Source organism: Anser cygnoides, chromosome 3, assembly GCF_040182565.1.
Source record: "Anser cygnoides isolate HZ-2024a breed goose chromosome 3, Taihu_goose_T2T_genome, whole genome shotgun sequence".
In the NCBI taxonomy this organism is placed as follows: domain Eukaryota; kingdom Metazoa; phylum Chordata; class Aves; order Anseriformes; family Anatidae; genus Anser; species Anser cygnoides.
Window position 1 is genome coordinate 17,393,660 of NC_089875.1, and position 26,860 is coordinate 17,420,519.

At 41.6% G+C, this 26,860-nt stretch overlaps 1 long non-coding RNA gene across 1 annotated transcript in view; it reads right to left on the reverse strand.

The window, feature by feature from the left end:
* Positions 1-203: 203 nt before the first annotated feature.
* The window catches only part of LOC106043152 (uncharacterized), a 66,948-nt gene continuing 40,291 nt past the window's right edge, over positions 204-26,860 (reverse strand). The window contains exon 3 of the long non-coding RNA XR_007168876.2: positions 204-418. This is a non-coding gene — a long non-coding RNA (uncharacterized lncRNA). The remainder of the gene's footprint in view (positions 419-26,860) is intronic.

Consider the following 26,860-nt stretch of genomic DNA (forward strand, 5'->3'; position numbering starts at 1 on the left):
CTGTAATGATACCATAAATAAAGAGTGGCACACAGGAGGGCTCAAATTGGATTTCAGCCTTAGTCGAGTGATAAAATGACAGTGCCTTTTAACTAGGATACAAGAAACCTTTCTGCAAGGGGTCCTCCAGAAATGAAATCCAATAAATGAACACAATTAAAAGAGAGGGAGAAAAGCAAGGGGCTGTGCAAGGACAGTTTTCCCAGGTAAACTGGAGACAAAAAGTGAATATGCAAAGTACCCGGTTATAAGAAAACACATATGAGCTCATCAATCACTTTAAACCATAATCCTCAAACAAAGACAAGTCTTTTTCTTACCTCTAAAAATAGAGCTGGATCTTTAACCATGTCAGAGCAGCAGATAATAGCCATCAAGAACCCACAGAGATCCAACTACCAGCATGAAGATTTTATTCCTTATGAGAAAAAGCACAATTTCAGCTTTCCAAACATAAATGGGAAACAGCATAGGGGAAATCATAGTTTGCTAAGGGGAATATTTTTTCTAGGTGGGATAATAATAGTCTTTTCAGGCTATGTCACATACATAATTGGTTCTCTTTTTTCATTAATGAATTTCTATCTCTGGCTCACTGAACTGGACCACATGAACAAAGGTGATCTAACAAAACATAATACACTTCACATTAGTAAAAATCATTCGTTTGTAAGGATGTATGGGAGAGGAGAAGCAGACCAGTGGAAGAAAGGCCTCCTCTCCATATATCCATAGAAATGAATGATTTTACTAATGTAAAGAGAAGTCTGCCGCTGTTAAGCCTTGTCAATGAGATTAGAAACAGGGCCCTGCTGTCTGCTCCTTAAAGTATATTATTTTTTGTTAGATCACCTTTGTTCATAACACGGTCATTGAAAATTTAATGTTCTTACATATATCACTGTCAGACTTTATTGCACATTCACGGAAGAAAGTAATTCCATCAAGTGATAGACTATGAAGGCTACTAAATATAGATTTATTGGAAATTCCTGTTGAAGGTAAGTGAATCCTTTCTGCCAGCTGGAATAGAGAGCTACAGTCAAGACATTTTCTTACCTGTCTTGATGTAGAAAAAATGATGACTGCTGAATTCTAAAATCAGATTATCACTGCAGTGCCTATAAGCTTACTTTTTAGTATCCAGTATTTGTCTTACCTCTCAAACAAAAGTGATTTTAGTCCCTAGACTAACCATTTGTTCAGAATCTACTGATTCTGAAGGCAAATCATTAGGGAAAAAAAAAATCCCCTTTGCAAAAAGGTCCAGTTTCTGTATGTTACATTCAGCACATAGTTCCCAAGCCCAAACCCGAGAGCTGGTGATCAGCAAGGTGATGTAGGGCATGTGAAGATGACTTCAGCTCTGTACCATAAGAGAATCTCCACCATGAAATGCAGCCTGGGCAGATGGGTGTGCCACAGGCTCACGGTCTGATTCCTTGGAAGGAAGGCATGCAACTGCCAACCAGAATAAGATCATCAGTAAGCCAATTTGCTTTGGTCTCTGTCTTTCACTGCAAACCAGAAAGACCACAGTGGGGCATGTGGAGGCTGCAGCAGACCTGCTGATGGGAGCTGGTGGTCAGAGAAAGGCTTGCTGCCACAGCCTGCATCACGATCTTCCTAGTGCCCCATCTTTTGTCAAAAAGGGCTGGGTCTATAGCCATATCCTCGCTGTGGATCAAGATGCCTGCTGCTGGATGTGTAGCTGTGGTTGTCTCTTTTACACACAACTCAGCACTCACTGAAGGCTGCTTTGGGCAGAGTTCACAATAGAGCCAGGATGGGCTGTGGTAGGTTTGAATCAAGCCAGTTGTAGAAAAAAAAAAAAAGGGTGCCTCAGCAATACCACACTCACAGATTTTGGTCTCAAAAATATATTAAGTCATCCACTCCTCCATTGATAATTACTTGTATCAGAATCATGAAACTGACCTTATACATTAATATGTATAAATAGGGAATTCATTTTAGAGCATTTAAAGCTTTCTCAGGAATGTGATTCTCTGCCTCTCCCCCGCAGTTTTTGCATCATGGTTATGCATGGCCCTTGTGTACTATTAGGTTTGATAAAGAAACCTGCGTCTTTTGACATGCAGAGGAAAAAGTTTTGGCTTACTGGGCTTTATTGATGGCATATATTATCAGGTCTGCTGTTTCATAGTTCTTATTATCTTCTATTTTCTAGTTTGAAAAAGCTGTAAAGTGGGATTTATTTTGCTTAACTTCTAAGATCTAAAATAATTAAGTTCTTTTTTTCACTCTATTTTCATCAGTGGTCAGGAATATTGTCTGAGTGAATCTATCTTAGATTTTTTCTGTTTGAGTTCAAATTAGGCCAGTTAACTAACAGCACATTGGTAAAGGGATGGGTGTAGTCTCCAAATAGTGATTCCAGACCAGTAATGCCAGTGGTTTATCCTAAGGCTCAACCTTGAATAACAAGTGTCCCCATCTAACCATATTACTAAAAGAATGAACTCTTTTAGTATTTCAGTTGTCTCCAAATGTCCGTTTATGGATCAGTGTACCTTTCATTCCATTTGTCCTATTTCATTCCTCTCCAATCTCTGTAGCTTTATCACGAGTTGTCTTTCTACAGGAATGGTAAATCCATCCCAAAGGCAGTACATTTATTTGAACCATGGCCACTACAGCAAAAGGATCCCCAAAAGCACTCAAGTCCTAGCACAGCTCACTGATTAAGCCTAACTGGTACCTTCCCAGCAAGGTTACAAGAGACAAGCCAGTTATGCTATCAAAGCTAAGGGGGACAACCTCTTCTGTTTAAAAGTCAGTATTCAGAGCATTTAAAGTGCCCCACTAATGTGGACCTGAGTCTCAAACAGACTGTGAAACTGTCCAAAGCATTCTGGCTTCTCGACAGTATGGAGCCATGTTGTAATTGCAGCTCTTTTAGTACGCCCAAGAATAGTATTTAGCCTGCAAGAAAAACAAGCATGCGAGGAGAGAACACCTTCCTCCTTGGAGATATTCAAAAGCCATTTGCATAAGGTCCTGGGCAACCCTCTCTAAGTGTCCCTGTTTGAGCAGGGGGATGGACCTCCAGAGGTGACTTCCAACATCAGGTATTCTGTTATTCTGTGATAGATAAGGGTACAGATGCAGATGGCTTAGATATCATATTGCCATCAGAGCTAGAATAGGATAAGAATAAATATCAATTTAGAATATAAATATCAATTTAGAATACAAAGCACAGCAGTCAGACTATATCAGTGTACCATTGTCTAGGCTAACCTGAGTTTGGATATCCAGGAAATGATATAAAACCCAAGCAAAGATCAGCTGGATTTTTTCCACCAACAAACAAGAAAAAGACTACATGGTAACCAGTAATAGATTTTTTTTTTTTTTAATGACTCTAAATAAGGCAAAAATAAGTCCAGGGAAGAACATTCACCTACCCTTGAGCCACTATTTTTATCCAGAGGTTCCTGTTTGCAGATACCCCTATTCATCTCAAGAATTTGCTGTCTTTTCTGCATAGCAGGTGAATATTAGTATTCTTTAGGATAATCTTTCCTTATTTGAAATATCCATTCAACCCTTTACATTTATTTTTCTTCTCGTTTAGCATCCCCAGCATAGGACTGAGCCATGTTGTGCAGTATGGCACCACTCATTACTTACTTTGTGCACTGCATAATTACATAATTACTGGTTACATATAATCCTTTCCATCTGTTACCACGACAGCGCAGTTGTCTTTAGAAGGCTTCCTTGAACTCTCGTACTTCCCGCACAATGGAGTCAAATAACAATTACTTCATTTAATGACATCTACTGTACACATGGAGACTACACCATTTCCGACAGCATCCAGTGAAGAGTTAAGCTCAGTGGATAGATAAAGATAGAGCCTAATGCTCATAGAGCATACAAATTGCACAGTGCGTGTGTAGGCCAACTAACTGAAAGGCTGTCTAGCCTGCCAGATTTCACATCCACTGGGTAGCTTGGGGGGACATGCAGTAGCCACCAAATCTGACTTACACCCCGTCAGTGTCAGCTCAGATCAGAGAACTGGCAAGAGCCTGGAAAGAATGTTGCTGCTATCTGATTCTGTCAAAAGGGGTTTTATTGTAGTGGTTTTATCTTGGGGAGATGTGATCTGAGAAAAACAGAAGATGCTTAGATGTACTTTCAAAGAGAAAGCGACAGACATATGTAAATGCCTGAAGGAAGGGGTAGGGGAAGGGGACAGGACATATGAGAGGCAAGAAGGATCAGAAGACTCACATAAGGGATAGGGATGCAGAAAAGGGTAATAAGAGGTTAAAAGCAGTGTGAGAGTAGGTAGCTAAGCAAGGTCGGAAGAAAAACAAAATAGCATCTTTTATGCTCTTTTTCCCTCAATCAGATGAGTTAAAGGATCATAGAATCATGACGGTTGGAAAAGACCTCCAAGATCATCTAGTCCAACTGTCCACCTACTACGAATATTGCCCATTAAACCATGCCCCTAAGTACCACATCTACCATTTCCCAGCTCCCCACACCTTCCTTTCAGGTAGTTGTAGAGAGCAATAAGGTCTCCCCTGAGCCTCCTCTTCTCCAGACTAAACAACCCCAGTGCCCTCAGCCGCTCCTCACAGGACTTGTGTTCCAGGCTCTTCACCAGCTTCATAGCCCTTCTTTGGACACACTCCAGGGCCTTGATGTCCTTCTTGTAGTGAGGGGCCCAAAGCTGAACACAGCACACAAGGTGAGGCCTCACCAGAGCCAAGTACAGGGGGACGATCACCTCCCTGGTCCTGCTGGCTACACTATTCCTGATATAAGCCAGGACACCGTTGCCCTTCTTGGCCACCTGGGCACACTGCCAGCTCATGCTCAGGAGAGCATCAACCAACACCTCTGGATCCTTTTCCTCCGCACAGCTTTCCAGCCACTCTGCCCCAAGCCTGTAGCGCTGCATGGGGTTGTTATGGCCAAAGTGCAGGACCTGGCACTAAGCCATGTTGAACCTCATCCCATTGGCCTCTGCCCATCTACCCATCCTGTCCAGGTCCCTCTGCAGGGCCTTCCTACTCTCCTGCAGATCGACACTTCCCCCCCCAGTTTGGTGTCACCTGCAAACTTACTGAGGGTGTACTCAATTCCCTCATCCAAATCATCAATAAAGATACTAAAGAGGATCAGCCCCAACACCGACCCCTGGGGAGCACCACTCATGACCACTCTGGGCCTGGCCATCCAGCCAGTTTTTAACCCAGCAAAGAGTTTACCTGCCCAGGCCATGGGCTGCCAGCTTCTCCAGGAGAATACTGTGGGAGACGGTATCAAAGGCCTTGCTCAAGTCTAGGTAGACTATGTCAACAGGCTTTCCCTCATCCACCAGGCAGGTTTCCTGGTCATAGAAGGAGATGAGGTTGGTCAGGCAGGATTTGCCTTTCATGTACCCATGCTGGCTGGGCCTGATCCCCTGGTTGTCCCGCACGTGCTGTGTGGTTACACTCAAGATGATCTGTTCCATAGCCTTCCCTGGAACCGAGGTCAGGCTGACAGTTATGTAGCTCCCCAGGTTCTCCTTACAACCCTTTTTATAGATGGGCATCATATTAGCAAGTCTCCAGTCATCTGGGACCTCTCCAGATGACCATGACCGCTGATAGATGATGGAAAGCAGCCCAGCAATCACATCCACCAACTCCCTCAGCACTCTCAGACTGATCCCATCTGGCCCCATGGATTTGTGACAGTCCAGGTGGAGCAGCAGGTCTCTAACTGTTTCCACCTGAACTGTGGGGGGTTTCTTCTGCTTCCTTTCCCAGACTTCCAGGTCAGGAGGCTGAGTACCCCAAGGATAACATATCTGACTAGTAAAGACAGATGTAAAGAAGGCATTAAGAACCTCAGCCTTTTCCTTATTCTTGGTAGTTATATACCACACCATGTCCAGTAAAGGATGGAGATTCTCCTTGACCCTCCTCTTACTGTCAATATACTTGTAAAGACATTTTTTTGTTCTCTTTTACCATAATGGCCAGATTGAGCTCATGCTGGGCTTTAGCCTTTCTTATTTTCTCCCTGCATGTGCCAGCAATTTCCTTGTACTCTCCCCGTGTTTTCTGTCCCTTCTTCCACTGGACATAAGCTCTCTTTTTCTCATGGAGACCCAGGAAAAGTTCCCTGTTCAGCCACACCAATCTTCTTCCCCACCAGCTCATCTTACAGCACACAAGGACAGCCTGCTCCTGCACCTTGAAGACTTCCTTCTTGAGGAGCATCCAGCCTTCCTGGACCCCTCTGCCCTTCAAGACTGACTCCCAAGGAACCCTCCCTACCAGCGTCCTGAAGAGTTCAAAGTCTGCCCTCCAGAAATCCAAGGTAGAAGCTTTACTGCCCGCCCCGCCCCCCCCCCCCCAACTTCACCAAGAATAGAGAACTCTACAATTTAATGGTCACTCAGCCCAAGACAACTCCTGACCACCACATCTCCCACCAGTCCTTCTCTGTTTAAGAACAGCAGGTCTAGCGGGGAACCCCCCCAGTAGTCTCACTAACCAGCTGAGTCAGGAAGCTGTCTTCCATTCACTCCAGGAACTTCCTAGACTGCTTTCTCAGGGCTGCATTGTATTTCCAGCATATGCCTGGGAAGTTGAAGTCCCCCACAAGAGAGAGCACTGGAGACTGTGTGACTTCCACCAGCTGCTTTTAGAATGCTCATCCATCTCTTTATCCTGGTTTGGCAGTCTATAACAGACCCCCACCAGGATGTCTGCCTTGTAGGCCTTCTCCCTGATCCTTATCCACCAGGGACTTGACATTATCATTCCCAGCCCTGAGCTCTACAGCATCGAAACATTCTCTAATATAGAGAGCCACACCACCACCTACCCCTTCTGAAGAGCTTATAGCCATCCATTGCAGCCCTCCAGTTGTGGGAGTGGTCCAACATTTCAGTGATGGCAACTGAGTTGTAATTTGCCTGCCCCACCATGGCTGCCAGCTCCTCCTGCTTGTTGCCAATGCTGCATGCATTGGTGTAGAGGCACTTCAGCTGAGATATTGGCCTCACCCTCACTCCTTACCTTCTTCAAAGGAAGGGGATACAAGAGCTGGGGGGGCTAATCTGCAGTCACAGAGAGCTGGCTGGCAAGCAGAGAAGCTGGACTGGACAAATGAGCCCACGTTTGTACACCACAAGGATGCCCAGCAGCACAGATAAGGGACATCTAAGTAAGGGGGGGGAGTCTAGCAATATAATGCCTAAATTTGGCTAGCTCATCACAGCAGTATGAGAGGTGTAGACAGCTGAGGAAAGTGCTAGTCAAGAACGAATCTATTTCATGGGCAGGGGGCTGGTGTGGTGGGAGGTCGGCAAGCTGTACCAAGTACTCAAAGAGTTACAATTACCTTCTTATAATAAAATAAGCAGGATTTTCAATACTGCACTGGATAAATTGGTTTGGGGGGGATCACGGCACCCATTTCACTGACTAAAGTATAAACAAAATAGGGTGGAAAACACTCAGAAATGACACATCCTTTATCCAAGCCACCATGTGAACTGAAAATGTGGTTGGCAATTACAGCCCCCTCTATAATCCTAACTCTTACAAATAATGCTTTTATTCCCACCAGAGAAAAGGAGGGATTGAACTGCAAAGTGAAGAGCTCAGGTTGGCTGATGGAACTTGCTAATTCTGGAAAAGCTCTGTCTTGAAAATCAGAAATTGGTAAATGAATGTAAATCCACATAAAACCTTAATTCCACTATGTCTGAATGAATGTCTGTGCATTCTCTTATATCTTTACTGCAACTCTGCTTTTGAACTGAGCTATCAGGAGCCAAAAGCTCTGGTCCTGTAGGCTACCACTTAACTTTCTGCACATACAGAGCAGCACAGCTGCTAAACTGCACAGCCCTCCTCCCCTGCTATAGCCCAGCAGCCTTTCGCATGAGAAGCCACTTACGAAAGCACATTCACCTATTATAATTACATCAGCAACCCATGATCACCTCCTACCAAACTGCTGGCAGTCCTTTGGCTAGAAAAGCTTGGTGGCCTTCGATTGACACAAGTCACACAGTGCAGCAGTGAAATAAGAAAAGGCATGCCAGATCTCTCCAGGGACACTGTGATATCTGTATTCGCACAGAGGTCAGGCAGAGGGCTGTGACTTTCCCAGATTGTTTCAAATCAGGCTGCTCTAACATATCTACCAGCTATGCAATGCAACTGCCTCTGACACTGAGAATGCAGCTGGTGTGTTGGCCACTGCCAGCTTCAGGGAAGCCAGCTCACTTTGGCATGTCTATGTGCCTTAATGCATTGCCACCTGCCTTGCTGAAATATGGAATTTGCAGAAGCAGACCTTCTGGGAGGACCCAGGCTGGCTGAGACATTGGCTGTGCAAGTGAAGGTTCTCTTTATTTGATCAAATTTGAAACCCACTGTAAAAGAGTGTAGTGAAAAGTTTTATTCACACATTAAGTTTTACGAGTTTGTAGTCTGTATAGGACATAATATATGAGGGAAAAGGAGTAGAGAAGGAAAAAGCAAGATAAATTATAATGAGTTCTGAAATGCAGTTAAATATATTACATACAAAGAAAGCCACTTGTGCCAAACTAACTTTCTGGGAACGGTCTTTTCCTGAAAGAGCACAGGCAGTTTTGATCACCTGCGTTGAGAGGGTTGAGATTTGTATTATTTCCAAATTAAATTAGGGAGAAGAGTCTAAGTGCAATTTGTATTGCAGAAGGAGGGACTGGTGGTGTGTTTTGATTTGAAAGCTGCGTGAAGCAGGGTAGGGAATTGCTGTTGGTGTGATGTGCACAGTGTGCAACACACCAGGGGTTGGTATCCCTGCAGAAAGAGTCCTTGTGCTGGCACAGTGCTATCAAGAGACTTGGTCCTGTCCCACTGCCCTGTGGACAGGCACAAAATACACCAGGTAGTTTTTACAATAGTCGCACATCACTTATTTCATGAGGATTTGAAGGGCCAAATACCTCCTTCCAGTGCTTTTGTGCATAAAGATCCTTGTTGCCTTATGAAACATTTTAAAAGCATGTCTATCCCCAGGATCACCCCTTTCTCTTCTTCAGATGTGCTGTGTGTTTTTTTGCGTTATGATGCACAGTATTGAGCACTGTCTGTCAGATCATGTTAAGCTAAAGCAGTGGCCTGCAGCAGAGACTCGGTGTGATTCCCAATAAATTGTCAGCAGAGTGGAAAGCAATAGCTGCCCATAATTTGAATTTCATGCCTGCTCCTCATGGAAATCCTATGTGACAGTTTGTTGTGCCTAAGAGCTAGCTCAAATAGATGCCTGTGTCCTTAGAAAGTCTGTCTACTGGTCTGTATTGCCCACACAACTTGCTGGTCACTCATCTCATGGCATAACATTGCTATATTGGCATCATGAATGCTTAAAACAAGAGGTTCATCAGTAGTTTAGAGTCCTGGATCCTGATTATAACAGCTGTGTAGAAACGGAAAACTGAAAACAACTGAAATTGAACTAACAACTGAAATTGAAATTAACTTGGCAAGAGAAAATAAAGAAATTTAGATGCTTTTATTCTGGCTCAAACAAGGAGTACACACACTGTCCTTCTGGGCTGCTGCTCTATTTTAGGCTTTCATGCTGCCCAAGAGAGTTTCTTGAGGCAGCTCTCTGCCTGGCCTTTCCTTAGGGTAAGTGCTTCTGCAGGAGACAACTTTGTCCCCTCCAGGTGTGCAGGAGTTGGCCCCTCACCTGTCCACGTTAGGAGTTCCTGAGCTAGGATGAAGGCATGGTCATGGCTAGGACCACACAGTCATGCTGTAAACATGCAAGATCAGAATCCCGCTGTTCACTCAAGAAATGAGATGAAGGCAATATAAAACTGTGTCACTTGATGGAAGGGAACACCGATGTGCTGTCACTCATCACAAAGAACAGCAGTCTTCACACCTGGTCGTCTGTTATCAAGGGGTTTCTTGTGGAAGAGTTTTTAAAAGGGGTTTGAAGGGAAATAATGAGGGGGTTACTGATTTTTTACAGGAAGTTTATTTAAGCGTGAAAGGCAACATGGAAGAAGACAGAGAAGTGTTTACAATGTTAATAAAGCAAAGGTATTGGAGGCTGCTGTTTGGGGCAGGCAGAAAGCGAGAGTCAATGTCTTACTGAGAGATAACACAGAAAGGTTATCAGAATGTGTCACTGAAAGTGAGGGCAAACAATGTGTATTTAGGGCTTAACAGAAAAGGGAGATCTGTAGAGAAGTACAAAATGAAGGGCACAGTCGAAGAGACTGATTAGAAGAATTCTCTTTGCAATGTCATTTGGGACTGATACATGCAAGTCATAAATAAAAGATAGTGCTTGACCAACTCAGGTACTTTGCATGGACATGTATGAAAGTAAGGGTCCTTCACTCTGGAAAAAGCTCTTATGAATTCTGTTCTCAGCATTTCACAGGACAGCTAAAAAGCCTCCAAGATACTCTGTTTTGTTCTCCAGAGCTTTGGAGCAGTATCTACCGAAGCTTTTACTTTTAACATCTGGATATCCTGTAGGCACATTTGCTACAAAAGATGGCTCATTCCAGCCAGGATTTGTAGTTACTGTGCCCACTCCAGACTGAATTCTTTCTAAGCCTGTTTTCACCTCTAGTGATCAATTATTTGAGAGAGAAAGCAAACCTCCATAACATCAAGAACGCCTTTCAAAGCATTCACACATTCTTCAAGCTTTGTGTGAACACTACCATAAATTTCATTCACAAGATAAATAATGAGAAACTACCTGAGTTGGCACATTCCCTCAGTTTTATTTTAAGAAAAATCCAGAATCTCAGATCTGAGATAGGTCTTCTAGATACAAATGCAACACTGCTGTTACTACTGTGATGACTGCTTCCACTACTAGTTGTAAGTAAAGAAAGAAACGTCATAATCTGTGATTCTATATGTATATAAAGGTGAGAATGAAGCTAAAAAAATGGCAATCTCTGATCTCTACTGCTGATACAAGGCAGAAAGTACATGCAAGCTCTTTACTTATAATAATAAGCAGACGGCAAGTAGCACCTCCACATTTTACCAGGGAATACAGAAGGTGTTTTTCTCTCACATTGCCAAGGAATCTGTTTATAATGCCTGGTAGAAGGCAGGTATTATCTGCTTGGGATGCCAGGGAACAGGTAAGTAGCATTTGCTCATCATGCCACCCAACTGCGGGTCAAATCTGACACCAAGCTGAGTGGTGCAGTTGATAGAACAAAAGGAACGGACGCCATCCAAAGGGACCTGGACAAGCTTGAGAATTGGGCCCACATGAACCTAATGATGTTCAACAAGTCCAAGAGCAAGGTGCTGCACCTGAGTGAGGGCGATCCCAAACATGAGTACAGGCTGGGAGAAGAACTCATTGAGAGCAGCCCTGCAGAGAAGGACTTGGGGGATCTGATGGACAAAAAGCTCGACATGAGCCAGCAGTGTGTGCTTGCAGCCCTGAAGGCCAACTGCGTCCCGGGCTGCATCAACAGAGACATGGCAAGCAGGTCGAGGGAGGGGATTGTCCCCTTCTGCTCTGCCCTCGTGAGGCCCCACTTGCAGTGCTGCGTCCAGGTCTGGGGCCCCCAGCACAAGAAGGGTGTGGACCTGTTAGAATGGGCCCAGAGGAGGGCCACAAAGATGATCAAGGGGCTGGAGCACCTCTCCTACAAAGAAAGGCTGACAGAGCTGGGGCTGTTCAGCCTAAAGAAGAGAAAACTCCAGGGTGACCTCATTGAGGCTTTTCAGTACTTAAAGGGGGCTTATAAAAAAGATGGAAAGTAACTCTTTTCTCAGATAATGACAGGATGAGGGGGAAAGGTTTTAAACTAAAAGAGGGGAGATTTAGATTAGAGGCTAGGAGGAAATTCTTCATTCATAGGGTGGTGAGACACTGGAACAGGTTGCCCAGAGAGGTTGTGGATGCCCCGTCCCTGGAGGTGTTCAAGACCAAGCTAGAAGAGGCCCTGAGCAACCTGATCTAGTGGGTGGCATCCCTGCCCATGGCAGGGGGTTGGAACTAGATGATCTTAGAGGTTCCTTCCAACCCAGGCCATTCTATGGTTCTATGATTCTATAAATTAACATTAGGGTTGCAGTTTAAAATTCTTTAAAAGGATGAAAAGAGAAGTTAATAGTTAAAAAATAAATAAAATACATTTTTGTCCCAACTTGTTAACCCCTAACAGTTCTATGACAATCCCTAACTCTCCTCAAGCTATTGCAAGTAACTAACTTTGTAACTTACTTTTGTAACAAACTCCTTCAGGCTCATCTTCTGCAAAGTTTTGTTCACCCCACCAGCACTAATGCACCCAAGAAGCTGAACAACTGGGTGATATGCCTGGAAGCAAAATACTGCAGTACTCTTACAGGGTAAGAGTGTGCTCAAGGCAGAAAAGTCAGCATGGTCTGGTCCCTCAGCACATCCTCATTTTATTCCCAGTTCTGACATATGAAAGCCCCAAATGTTAAGTCCATCTAGTGTCTTTATTCCTTTGTAGTAAAGTAAAATGCTTTAAGTGGCTTTCTGACAAGCTCATGCCCTTGGACAGAACATAGTTTTCCCCCTTACCCTCCTCAAAAAGCAGAAACCACGTGAGAAAACTTTAGACAAAATTATACTAACAGTTTGCAGAAACCACGTGAGAAAACTTTAGACAAAATTATACTAACAATTTTTGTGTTTTTGTGTTTTTTTTTTAACAAAATTGAATATTTAACTTTGCATCTGAAGCTCAAGGTCTAGGTTATTTCATTATAATCTATCTGGACCATTTCCCTTCACCAGCTTCCCAGGATGTCTTCTCAAAAAAAAGGATAAGACATTTCAGAGGACAGGGTGTTTACATGTAGGCCAAAAAGTAGATGCAGAAATAGCAGAGCAGTGTTTCAGCCAGTCAGACTTGGACTCCTAACAAAGCAGTAGACCCTTTTGGAGGGGACAGGAGGCTTCAATCAGTGATGACAGACAAAAGTGAAAGAATGAGGATTAATACCACTTCTCTTACAAGCTGACTCAAACCCAACGCAGAGAATCTATAGGAGTGCATCAAATTTCTGAGCCCCTAGAAGAACCACCCAGCAGAACTATTTACTACCACAAAAATAAACTCTCATGAACTCTCTCATTACTGCTTTATCAACGTGAAGACTAGAAGTAGTTTCCAGACCTGATACATTTGAGTATTGTATAAATCTTCAGTCTTTTAATTAAATGTTTTCCGAATTAGCAAAACTACAGCTATTGCAGGAGATGGTTAAAGCCCTGTTTTCAACTAGCTCAGGTCACCATCTTTTCAGGCCTATAAATCCAAACAAAAAGGATAGAGTGCTTAAATTTGATAAAACCTAAAAATACTTTAATTTCAACTAAATTTTCAGATTCTGAGACAGCTTCCTGCCTGACCTATTCTCACACCTCTGCCACAAGTCAAACCAAATCTGCATTTAATAAGTAAAGCCATGTTAAATTATACAGGTCTAGCCCATTCAATGTGAGGCTGAATATATTTGATAAAATCAAGAAGAAGCAGCATTAGCACATCATTTTTATGTAACATCAGTAGGCACAAGCTATGGTAGTGTGTGATTTACAGTGTAGCTGAACATTACCTATATTTGACAAGCATGCATTCAAATCCATCAGCTCAGATGAATTTCAGTGCTTTGCGAGGAACAACTCCATTTATTGTTCTTTTAATCTTTTAATATAGATGTTCTTCTAAAGTGAACTACACCAAGTGTTCTTGAATATGTTGCTTCCTCATGATTTTATAGGAATAATTATCCACTATGGAGTGCAAGTATTTCTGAAAGATGTTTTGATGTTTTAAGGTGCAGATTATAATTATGTGTTCCCAGCAGATTAGTGAGAAAACAGGTACTTCAGCCTGCCTTCCTTTCCCTTTGTCCCCTGCTTCCAGCCCCAATTCTCTAAATATGCACAGACACACTCGAATAGGCAGGAAACTAATCTTATTATAGTAGCAGGAGGTCTAGGGGCTTCTGATCTTTAAAGTTCTAAGATGCTGTTTAGGAACTATAAAGCAATATGTGAAGAGAATTCTAAGTTGAAGTAGGAGTAAAGACTCACAAAGGTATTTACAGTCCCTTTTAGGCTCTTCTGGGCAAGGATGGTGTATTGCTTTCCTTTTCAAGGTTTGCTCATTTGTTTTTCTGTATGTTATGCTGCACATTTCCGTAGCAACCTGAGCTCTTCCATGGTGACATTGCTGATCTCCCTTTAGCAGGGCTGCTAGCACTGGAGGATAGAAGAAAATCCTCAGCCTTCCTGCCCCCTTCATGCAATATCCTTCTCACTTTTTGCCTTTCTCAGGCATGAGTGAAGAGAAGAGGACACCAGAGTCTGTATCATGGGTCAAGTTCTGTGGCAGAATCACAGCATGGAAGAAGCACCCTCACTACTCACAGAATTACATCCCTCCTTATAACAATGCAGCCAAAAATATGCTTCCACATCTCCCTTATGCTGGAAGAAGAAAAAGCATAAAAACAACAAAACAAACGAAACAAATAAACAAACAAAAACACACGACAAATCCAAAGCGGAATAGAAATAAAATGCTGGCTTTGTGCATGCACTAAATTATTGATTTTTAAAATCATTCTTTGAGCGTTGCTTCTGTATTCAGCTTGAAATTCAGATAACCCAAGAATTTTTAAGCACACTCATTTATATTCTTAACACCTATTCATTGCAGCCATGTTGATTTCCCATGACACTTAATATTGGCTGCAACAAAGTTTCGTGCAAAAGGATCATTCTTCATGCAAGTACCCATTTATCCCCACAAGAAAAAATTTTAGCCTGCAAACAAGAGTATATGTGATTAATTATTTAGCAAATGCTATCTCCTAATCTCCCATTTAAGAAGTTTAAATTATCCAACTAGAAGGCAGAAACAATGCCACTTGAGGTAGCTGTTCTACTAGGCTAAGTTAACGTGAAACAGTGAAGATGAACTGCGTGAAATCAACACAAAAACTACAGGCAATTAACTCAGACTGGCAAAGATTTATAACTGATGAATACGTTCACAGAAAAGACCTCTCGTTTCAGCAGTATCATGGCTGCAAAATTCCAGGGATGTTGATATTATATACTTTGTTCCAGCAATATAGGCACAGCATACTCCTCAGCAAGCCTTGTTTGACAGAATATGATTGTCACCCACGCACTTCTACACCTATGTCCCCTGTGTTTGCACATGCATGACTCCAGCACTAACTGTTGCTGCCCCAAGTCTAAAATTAATGGGATTTTCTTCAAAATGATGGGATAGTCTTCAAAATGCATCCCAAATCGAGAGCCAGTCTTCATTAGTATTCCCATCCTATCCTCAATCTAATCAATCTCTCTGCATTGTAATTCAATAAATAAATAATTAAGGATGAAAATCCTCCACAGGCAATCCATAACATTGCTGTATGACTGTGCATAAGTGCCCAGTTATTACTGTGTGATAGTAACCACCTCTGAGCCTGAAAAATGAAACAGAGAAATTAGGTGCAGAACCATTTCGTAATCACATCCACAAGGCTGACGATATTTGGGTCTCAAAAACTGAGTTTTGATTTTTATTATTTCTGTTTTAGCAATAATTGCTTTCTGTTAGAATTACTGGTTGGATGTCATCCCAGTGTCTACCTCTAGTACCCTTTCAATTTATCAGATAACAATGTGTCTTTTAATGATGTTCACAAGTTCAGTCCAAACTCTTGTTGATAGTTACAAAAATTAAATGTTTCTCGGGAGCCCATCCATGCTTCGCAGGGTCTTTCCGAGAAGGCAACTCACCAATCACTTGATTAATTTCTTTGTTTCTAATAGAAATGTCCATTTCTTCCACTGGTTTTGATGAAAGTTTAGCAAAAGCCCATTGTTAAAAAAACAAAAGTGCTTACCTCCTGAATAGATATCTGAGACAGAGGGTCTCATAATATCTTCAGAACCACCAGCCAATTTCCTAAGGAACCTTAATCCCTCATCCGTCTTATTTCTTCAGTGAAGGGATGGTCACAGAATTTTGTGAGGGTTATAAATCCCCTTAGGATTGCCACCCTGTGCCACCTTGAGCAAAATATTGCAGTCAAGGTATTTTTCCCCCTTCTTCTAAGTTGCAGAAATGACCTTCCTGTGGAAGCAGCAAGAGGTGCTGTTAACCAGTGCCTGAGATCAATCGGCTGTGACAAGACTGACCTACTCCTCTAATTTGATAAAGGATGCTGGAGCACTGCTTAGACACTTGAATATTATTTTTGCAGATCTTAGAATAATTTAGCCTTTCTCCTCTCCTTTAAGACATATTTAACATATCTTCTGCGTAATGCCTCCAAAGCATCCCAACAGCAACTGCAGGGAGCTGTAGAAACTGGCCTGAGGCCATATCACCTTATGCCATGATTCTGCCCAATTTCAGGGAGCAAAGCTGTGAAATCACCCTGAAGACAAGCACCGGCACAGGAAGCAGCTCCCTTTGAGAAGCCGTGCCAAGTGCTGAACATTCCTGCATAAAGGGGATTGGAAACACCTACATATACACCCGCATAACTTCAGATCAGCAAAGGTTCCTTCCTTAAGTCATAGTCCCTAAGTTTTACTGTAAGTAAATTCCTCTTTTTGCTGAATCACATAAATAGGGAAAGTGGTCTGAAATGAAAATGTAAATGATTGTGCCCAGGTGTTGTATAAGTAACTGTTGTCATGGAAAACTCTCCAAAATGGAGTCCTGGAGTCTACCAGTGACTGGCCAACAGCCAGTCTTGTGGCAGACTTGTGGCATGACAATACAAGCTCAAGGCAGCTCAACATCTAGTTTCCAGACCTAGTGGTGGTAGAGGATCCCTGTCTCTGAAAAACTGTGTTACCTCTCCATCTCTGCCAAACAGTATTTCAGTGGGGCTGGCAGTGTAGGCACCACTGGGTGCCTAGCAAGGCACCAGAGTCATATTTGCAGAAGGCTGGAGCAGGTGCAGCTGCAGCCAAAGGCAATATGCTGGATAGTCTTGGATCACATCCCTGACGCCTCCTTGTGAGTATGCAACCAGAGATATTTTTGACCTCTATCCCTGTCTCATAGTTCCTGATCACTAAACTGAAGCTAATACTTCTCACAGTGAACAGTATAAGAGTAAGTACATTAATATTTGTGAAGCATTTGGATACTGTAGCAATGAACATCAAAGGAGAGCCCAGGAAGAAATTAATAATTGTCTTCTGAATATGCTTTGAATAGTGTGCGTAAATAATTCATGGAGCTGCACAGCGAACAATGAGGAAAACAGCACTACCGAATATCTGCTTGTTCCCTGAGCACCACATCTTCTGTGCACAGAAGGTGATGAGGTTGGAAAATAGTATGCAGACATGTACTGTGCTATTGTACACAAAAGCAATTTATTAGATTTGGACAGGTAACCTAATTCTCTAAATTTTCCTTTTGCAGGAAGGGGACTTATAAATGGAAAGATAAGCAGGTGAGAAGGAAGAAAATATAACGGGCACATAATCCAATCACATGTAAAACTGTTTGTGCCCATTCAAATCACAAGTATAGTTTTGCAGCACTCCATTTCCCTATAGTACAGAAGGGCTACGTTTGGTTCAGGTCCAACTTTCTGGTACAACTGAATATTACTTACTCCCCAAACTAGCAGAAATGAGGGGAGAAAAAAAAAAAAAAAAGTGATTCTAGAAAGATAAGTGCCAGGTCCTCTACTGCTGACAGAGAAGTTAGACATAGTCCAAAGATTTTTGGTAGAGCAATTCTGTACACAGAGGAAATGGTTCAATACAGGTGAAGATATTTCGCATTAACTTTCTAACTGGGTACAGCATCTATTTGTATTCATTTAAAAAAAATACTCTGTGCTTTGAAATGCCAACTTGTTGTATTTGATGACGAAATAATATAATTCTAATTATTTATTCTTCCTTAACTTGAGAAATTCTACTGAAAAATATATATCTATATATATTGCGGATTTGCTTTAATACCTTCCTATCAGATGCTTGACATATGTTGCAGAATGCAATTCAAACTATGTATTAGTGCAGGGGACAGACCTGAAGGAACAGGTGCTGGTGGCCTCTTCTGATTCATTAAAATCAGTGGAAGTATTGGGATGGATTTCAACAGGAACAGACAAACACATTCATAGAGGAGGGATGGCTTTATGCTAAAAGGACTCATAGACCCATGCTCTGTTTTTAGTCCTGAGACAGAGTCTCATTGCAATCCTGATTTAAGTCACTTAATCTGTGGAACTGTGACATTAATCTTGTGCTTTATAAACTCACCTGGCTCCTGCATAGATTGCTCTATGTGCTTTTACAAGACTTAACATGTTTCTGGCTATCAGTGATCACATTCAAATACACAGGCCAGAAAGAAAAAAAAAAAAAAATGCATCAAGAAAATTCAAATTCCATGAAGGTATGAGGAAAAAATATATTGCAGGAAGAAATGTCTATTGCAAATACCTGTCAAGAGATGCACTTAATTTTCCTTCTTTTGGACCTCTCTGCTTTCAAACTTTTCAACCTTTCTCATGCAGGACATTCTTTTGTGTGCCATTCCTGTTGGCCCAGGTCAGATACAGTGTTCACCATGTCTAATCTCCTACCTACCACGTTTTTGTACAGCAAGGCAACAGTACAACCCCAGAAGCACGGTGTGAGAAAAAACACACTCTGCATGTGCATGACAACCAGAAATGTCCAGCCTTGGATCAGTGTTACTGCTCTGAATGTTAGTATTGATGTCAATGAGAGGAACATGTAATACTGAAATTCTCATTCAACATACAAAGCCACAGCACCTTCCTGTTTTTCTATCTGTTTTTCTTCCTTTAATACCATTTGATTTTACTGCATTTATTCTCTGTTTCTCTTGCATGCAAGGTCCTGGCCATGTAAAACTTCCATTCTCTTGTGAGCCAACCCACTATAAGTCAAAGAACGTCCACAAATGGAGTACTGAAAAATGATCACATCCTTTAGTTCCCAGCATCAGAAGCAGTGGAGTTGTGTTAGCATGACACTTGGCCTATGCTTTGTTTTACTGACAAAGCATGAAATTATTCCCCCCCAGGTTACTTCAGATTCTCATGTTTTCCTGTACTCTCTGACTTTCCAGCTCTCAATTACTTAAATTCAATTTTATTAGGAAGGTAAAATTTTATGAAACCAGAACAGGCAACAGTTAATAAACCACCCAAATCCATTTAACAAAAACATAAGACTCACAAGTTGTCTTGGCAATAGCTTCAACCCCCTCCTCACAGCTGCATACAAAAAAAGTAGATAACTAAGCAGTTCCCTCCTTCCCTTCCTTCACTGAACCCCAGCTACGGGCACGATCCTGTTTAGGTGGAGTTTGACACTGGTGTCCTACACACCCTCCAGCATCACACACTCCTGGTACAGGTTGCTGGTTGCTACCCATCACACAACACAATATTCTTAGTTTTTTTCTCAAAGGTTCACAGCCCCTGGCTTGCCGTCCTACATGCCGTCAGACACATTTCTCTGCTAAAGTAAATGAGGCTCATCCAATTTTCACCAAAAAAAAAGATAGTTCCTAAACTATATTTATTTGTCGTTCTGTTTATGAGCAGTTTGAATTTAAATATTTTGCAAGCTAGGCAGTAGATATAATATCTATTATTTTGAGCAACCTACAACTATAAAGACCTTATTTTAAACTTAGAATGATAGCAGTCATTCTGTCAGAGTAAACTGTAGAAACAATGGCCATAGGGTGGTTAAATGGTTGTGTACTGAGTGCTGTTTTACTATAATAGCTACCATTAAACTGAAGTTTTATCTCCACCATTATTGATTTATTTTGCTGAACTTCCTAAATACAGCCCAGTTAAAATTTCAGTTCTAGAAGTGCGGTGGGTTTTGCTCATGCCAAAAGAAGAATAATTTCCACTTAGATCAGAGGCAACTGTATCAACCACGCCAGACTGCAAAGAGCCCACTAAAATAATGTTCAAGCTTTCAATTGCAGGTAAGGTACTGGGCAGGACTTAGCCCCCACGCCCAAGTTGATACAGAAATTTGGAGGGGTTGGTTTGCAAAGGCAGCTTTGGAAGTAGTCAGGGACAGGGCTGTGACTCTGAAGGAGCTCATTCAGCATTAATCGCCTGGCTGAGGAGCCAAGCCTGGCAATCTCCTAGCCAGGCTGACCAGAAACCTGAAAACACCACCCAGGATGACTGTCATGTGGGACACCTGGTAACGTCCAGAAGTTAACCCTGGGAAGTAGCTGGTAACTCTTCCAGCAAAGCCAGTACCATCTTCTAACAGACTCTACACCTTTGAGGAGGGGATCTTGGAGGTTCTTACAGATCTGGAGAAGGAGACCTCATAGCAGCCTTCTAGTGCTTAAAGAAGGCCTACAGGAAAGATGGGAAGGGACTCTGTCAGGGAATACAGTAATAGGACAAGGGGTAATTGTTTTAAACTAAAAGAGGATAGATTTAGACTAGATAAAAGGAAGAAATTCTTTACTATGAGAAATTCTTTACATGAGAGTGGTGAGGCACTGGACCAGGTTGCCCAGAGAAGTTGTGGATGCCCCACATTCCTGGAAGTGTTCAAGGCCAGGATGAATGGTGCTTTAGCAAGCTGTTCTAGTGGAAGGTGTCCCTGCCTATGGCAGGGGTGTTTAAACCAGGTGATCTTCAAGGTCCGTTCCAACCCGAACCATTCTATGATTCTGTGATATATTAGTTGGATTGGAAATGGATGTTGTGTTCCCAAATTCAGCAGATGTTTAACTCAGAAACTCAGAACCTCGTAAAAAAGGTTAGTTTGGGCTCTGGATTCTTAAGGCCTATCATGCCTCAGCTTTGCACAAACACAGATGAAGCAATTGAATGAAAGCAGGGGAAAGAGAAAATTGCCCAAATTTATCATAAGCCTTGTATTTATATAAATATTGAGGGGGATAGAGAGAGCCCTGCACTGTTCACCCATGAACATCTTACAAAAATTTGTCTCATTTAAACCATCTTAAATTTTCTGTTAATGGTGGCAAGGACAACAGTGTACCTACACAAACAGAAAAATTAATGAGGAAAAGGTCTAGCAGCAGGGTCCTTGGATGATAGATCTCTGCTACTGTTGTAAAAGCAAAAACGGTAGCTATGTAGGACAGAAGACTGCTTTGCTTTTGCTACTCTTTTCCAGTGCGGTGCCCTTTATATATGCAGACTGAGTGGAATGCATCATAAAAGGTGACATTTTATAACAGCAGTTTGTAAATTTTACAGAAGCTTACTGCCTGTAAATCACACAGCTTATTCCCTCACCGACTTTATTACTGCAAACCCAACCGTGGGTAAACTCCATGTCAGTTTACTTGAAATTTATCTTTTTTATTCAGACTGAACTAAGGTCCTTTAATATTCCTTTTCTTCTAATGATAAACCTATCCTGATGATCTTATTTCCTTTACAGACATTTTGAAGGACTCTAACGTATCTTGAAAAAGCAATTCCTGTTTTTGGTAGTTTCTATCTTGCTCCTATCTTCACATGCATTTCTGCTGTCAAAAGATGTTGTTTTCCCCTTATTTCAATTATGTGTATTTATTTTTATTCCAAATCCCCCCCAGGCACCTAACCCTTTTCAGATCTAAACTATTTCCCTTTGACTTGCCTTGATGTGCTTCGACTAGCTTCACAGCCAGACATCACAGACTGTTTTTTACAGGATCTGTGCACAGACCTGTTCTTTATTTGGTAACATCCACATTTATTTCATAGTGGAGCTACACAATTTATTCTTCCATCTGTGCAGAGGATATTTTCATGGTTAGTGTTTGCAGGCTTTGATGGAAACTGATGGCATGAATTCCTCATGCATCAGTGAGAATTTTGTGAATGAGGTGGTAAGTGAATTAACATATTTTACCAAAGAGCTTCATGGAGCAGAGTGCCCCAACAAATTAGTTTCTCTCTGTTTACAGCAGTTCTTATGTTCTGCTTATGGCCCTGTTCATACTCTATTTTCAGCCCTAATTGAAAACAAGCCTAGATTCTGCTCATACTCCTCTTTTCAAGTGTAGACAAGACCAAACTGTTTGGAAACCAATATGGAATGCTAGTTCTTCAGAATGGTTCTTAATGCAGTTGTTGGAAAGTTTGATCTTATTTTCCCTGGCAAGACAAAATTTGCACTCAGGTTAGAATTATTTCAAAGCACTTGCTTTAGGAGCTCAGAAAGATATTAGCTGTGAGAAGGTATTGATTGCAGTGGAAATTTGCCAACATGTAGCAGGATATGACACAACCCTTCTTCAAACTTAGCTGCTGACTCTGTGCCTGTTCTGAATTCATATCATTTTTAATAAGGCTGGTATGAAGTTTTACTAATCCTTGCACATATATCCTGATTTGTATGGAGTGTTTGGCACCAGAAGATGGCCAGTGGCAGAAGTCCCTCAAGATTCTGAAGAGCAGCTCACAGCCAAAGCCCCTTTTGGGGCTCATGAAACGTTTTAGTCCTTAGCTAAAGAATGCCAACAGTGTTCAGGAAGATTATGTTTTACTGCATGGATGAAACAATCTCCTCTTGTGGCTATTCTAGCCAATGACATGAAGCTAAAAATTAAATTCTGCAGTGCCTGATGGTCTTCTCACTTATTTCACCAGTTTGGGAATACTTTGACTGAAATAAACTTAGAGTTACATTTACTCAAAGAGGGGAAACAAAAAAAAAAAAAAAAGGAGCTTCAACATGTTTTGCTTTGTAGCTGCATAGCTCAATAGAAATTGGGCTCCAAGACAGCCCAGACAAGAATAATCATTTGTTTATATACTTGAGAGATCTGCTACAACTTTGGAGTACAACAGGTTAATACCTTAATGTGAGATTTCGGTATTTTAAAAGGCACTGTTAGTCCTACAGATGAAGGGAAATGCTTACTGGGATATTCTAAAATCCTGGAATTCAGAGGGTTTTTACACTAAAAGGTTGAGACATGCGTATTTTGGCTAGGTTAGTGTGGGAGTGACATTTTGCTCCATCATCCCATCCATTGACCAATAACCTCAATATCTTGAGAAAGTGTCTAGCAAACATGATGGGCTCCATTTATTTAGTCCTTATACACAAGGATGTCTGTCAGGCAGACATCTAGACATTCAAAATAGACAGTTTGTCCAATTAAGCATGGCACGCTGCTAAATGCTACAGCTCTAGCATGAAGACTTCCATATCCTTCAGAGGGAAACCTCTGGCCACATATACAGCTTTCCTTTCAGGTCCAGTGTTCCCTACTAAAAGGAAGCCAGCCCCATGGCAGCAGTCTGAACATACCACAGAAGACTTTGTAAACATACCCTAGGGTGTCCAACCTGCAGCCTTATGCTGCCATGGTGATCATGAAGGTGTTCAGATAATATTTACTGCTGATTATGAAATGGATATTTCATTTCCCAAAAGATTTCCCCAAGGTATCCACAAGCAAAATCCATGTACTTCATCTTGGGTCCTCAGAGATCAACATTTAAAGGCACTTAATTGCTGTATTTTAAACAGTCTACTCAGAGATTAAATATTGCATAGAAAAAATGGTTTCAATAAAATGGAGCACAAATCATGACAATTCCGAAACATAAATCTCTTTGTTACTTCTCAATACTGTTCTGTTGCTGCTGCTGCTAAACCTTTGCATGTTTTATTGAAGCTCTCTTTTTGGCTTTCTTTCTTTTGAAGTATGTAGAAAAGAGGTTGGGAGACACAGGTGGAGAGTGAGGACATTTTTTCAACTGTCTACATTGAGATAAGGAAAAAGTTTTGCTTCATAAAATCAGATTTTTGCAGGTCCTGGTTCCATATGTGAAACAGGAGGGGTTGGATCATTCAGAAAGGAATTCCTAAAGATATTCCCAAAGAATGAACATTTTGAGATTATCCTTTGTGTGTGTCCAGGGCATCTTTTTTATACATAATTTAATTAGCATTGAGTAATGACATTACATTTTATATCACTAATCACATATTATAATTACCTAATTACAAATTGTAAATATATGATTACATGAATTTGCACCAGAATTCATAATTACACTTAATTACACTAATTGCATCAATCTAAACTAATCAACCAGAGAACACCAGGAAAAGTCACGCAAACAAAGCCTACAGAGAATAACTTTTTGAGAGTGAGCCCACATTCCCAGAGACACAGCACTGCCTTATACCTGAAAAATAATTTAGAAGTACACCTGCATGGGCAATAATTTCTCTGACCTAAAGGTGATTTTATGTTCTCAAAAATCTGCTTCTGCTCTGCAGTGGAGCAAACACACCTTCAAAACTTGCTGGAAATTTTTGTTTTTTCATTTGTTGTTATTTTTGTTGTTGTTTGTTTACTTTTCCACATAAAAAGTCAAGGTGGGAACATGTGCTCCCAGTGAAGGAGTTGGTTTCAGAGGATTGCCAGCGTCCACCAGAAAATCAGATATGTTGGATGCTGGCTTCACTGAAAGCAACAGGTACTTCCCATTTCTCAAAAGTGAGCCCTAATGTCCCACTTCAGTAATGGGAGAGGATTTACCGCTGTTCTGTTCTGGGTTACAGGCTGAGGAGCCAATTCCTCTCAAGAGCACAGCCTTGGCCATGGGGTCAGGGCTTTCACCCAGCACCTTGGCCTTCTGGGGTCCATCTTGCAACCCTTGTCCTTAAGCACTATTTCTTGCAAATCAATACCAACACTTTCTAACTCTATTAAAGCAGATATTGCCATGTATGAGTATCATTTACTTTCTTTACTAATTAGTGGCCTATTTTTCTGTCAGATGCTTATCATGACTCCAGGGAAGGTTTCAATCAAGGAAACATATAAAACTTTTGATGTGCTTTCAGTAATTAAATCTCATCTTACATATTTATATACTTTTCCTTCCTTTGGGGAGCAATTGTGAGGAAACTGAGTGGAGTCCTGCTGATCAGAGAGAAGGACAGACAATTATGGAGTACTCCCTTCTTTCTGTCCCTTTTATCACTCTGGTATCTGTAATTAAAACTGTTGTACTGTAAATAAGGCTTTATACATCTCAAATGAAAAGGATCTGTTGCCAATAAAGCATACAGTGTATACAGTGTCATCATGAGGGAAACAAACAGAGAGATGAAGTGTATTTCCCTGTGGATGCACTCTTGTAAGTCCCATTAATACTCATAATTTAATGATGGGGTGGGTAAGCGTTCTACTCCAAGGCATTTAGAAGTGACATGACTCAGCCGGGGTGTAGTAGATGTGCTTTAAAATGTCGCATTCCTTCTCCAGTGCTCCATTTCCCAGGAAGATAATCTCTTTGGCAGTTTTTCTTATGTTCCTAATGGATTTGAAAAAATAGAAGAGCCTTTTCTCTGCGAGCAGCTGGAGGTGAGTATATGCCATTTGTCACAGGAGTCCTTTGCAAAATGTTCCCTTCTTCTGACCCAAGGCAGTGCTTCCCAAGGGTGTTGTGACCTTGGGAGTATCCTGAACGATGACTGTGGGACTGGGAGGTGTTAGAAAACCTCACATTCTGTACCCCCTATTTACTTTGATCTTTAACGGCCTTTGTCAGACTCTTAAAACTCAGTGAGTTGTACAGTGTTATCATTATTCTCAGCAATACAATTGTGCTCTCACATTCAATGAAAACATGAGGCAATAGCATGATGCCTGTTCATGCAGAAGCTCCTACCCTGAGAAGACTCAAGTCACGCAAAGCCGTTACATTAAATACTGTTCATGCTCAAACCCAGCAGTGCTCATCTACTGCCTTTCTAAAACAGCATCAGTCACAGAAAATATTTTCAATATAGCTAAAATTTATGGCAATGTTTCTATTCAAGTATGTAAAAGCTAGGCCATCCTGCAGTTGAATCTATGCATATGATCTCAGTCCACACCCTGTGTAACATACTATTTAAGCACCCAGCTACACATTATATTTTCCACAGAATTAAGCTCCTTGGAGGCTTTCAGCAGGGCACCAATGATTGAATGTTTGGTCTAGATCTGCAAAAGTACTTAATCTTCTGGAGTACAAAAACCGTGTCTTCAAAATCCCTTCTCTGATTCCACCTCACTTGGGAGATGTCTCAGGTTCTCAGGTCTTAATTATTCCACATCTGTCAGTAAATATCCTTAAGGATCTAGGCATGCTCCAAGGATGTTTGTCCTGATTATGCAGAATGGCTTTGCATATTCTTCATTCCTAGACCCCACTGAGATAAGCAAACTCATGGCTCTCCTGCCTGCTTTCCCCGAGGACTGCTAGAGCACGTTTATGGGATCGGACTCTTCACAAAAGAGAAACAGAAGAGCAGAGTGTTGATTCCCCTTTTATCTGAGAGCTCAGGACAAGGTACACAAGAACCACGTGTGGTTCCCTCTCCACCCAGAAAACATTCGAACTTCTCTCTCCCCTCTCATTCAAATACAGATCAAAGCAGAGGATGAAAGGGTACCAGCTGCAGCTGGGCTTGCCCTCTCTATTTCTTTGAAGCTGTTCCACTGGACATAACCTAATCCAATACCTACCAAATCAGACAAGAAGCAAGCACAAGTTTCCATCTGTCTTGCAGTTACACCTCCAAATGGGAGCAGCAGTGCTGGGTGTTACAATGTGTAAGCCTTTCCCTGTCTCTCCCTGGGTGAATTTTCACAAAACTTGAGTGAGGTGAAAGGATGTTATTTCACTTCACAAAGATGGGCAATGAGTCACAGAGATTAAATTATCTGGAGTGTCAATCAAATTCTAGTGCCTGGTTTTCTCCTCTGAGTGTTGCCCTGTTAATTACC